This window comes from Micropterus dolomieu, unplaced genomic scaffold (genome assembly GCF_021292245.1).
Source record: "Micropterus dolomieu isolate WLL.071019.BEF.003 ecotype Adirondacks unplaced genomic scaffold, ASM2129224v1 contig_3237, whole genome shotgun sequence".
NCBI classification, from domain to species: domain Eukaryota; kingdom Metazoa; phylum Chordata; class Actinopteri; order Centrarchiformes; family Centrarchidae; genus Micropterus; species Micropterus dolomieu.
In genome coordinates this window covers 1-551 of record NW_025732227.1, presented here as the reverse complement: position 1 = coordinate 551, position 551 = coordinate 1, and the positions used below count along the sequence as shown (strand labels likewise).

The window sequence follows — 551 nt, the reverse complement described above, 5'->3', positions numbered from 1 at the left end:
TGGCTTCCGAGATCAGGCGACATCAGGCAGTCCCAGGCCGGAATGGCCGTAAGCTGCCTTTGCACACCCCAGAAGGGCCTTCAAAACACGATGTAACATTTACACAGCACTGTGTACAGGATAGGGAGAAAAAGAAGCAGCAGCAGCAGCAGCAGCAGCAGCGCCCCCTGCTGTTTCCTAAAGAGACGTTCAAAAGATCTCCTTTCACCGAAGCGCCCTCTGCCGTTTTTCGAAGGCGAAGCGAAAAAGGTTTACAGCACAGGGTATTCCCAGGCGGTCACCCGTCCAAGTACTAACCAGGCCCTGCTCTGCTTAGCTTCCGAGATCTGGCGCTCCCAGAGCGGTGTGGCCGTAAGCCACTCAGGTGCCCCCAAACGGCCCTTCAAAAGATGTTCTACGGCTAATTGCCAAAAAACGTATTCTGCCCATAATGTCCAAGGTGCTCCAGAGTCACTTGGAATCCACAGGCACTGATTCCTGGGTAAACATCCAGGAACCAGGACACCGTTCACGCTGGCAGTCCACAGACAGGAATAGGCACCCGTTCCTGG

The 551-nt window shown here is 54.6% G+C and overlaps 1 pseudogene; it reads right to left on the bottom strand.

Annotated features, from left to right (window-relative positions):
- Nucleotides 1-248: 248 nt before the first annotated feature.
- LOC123964559 lies at nt 249-357 on the bottom strand (annotated as a pseudogene).
- Nucleotides 358-551: the final 194 nt, after the last annotated feature.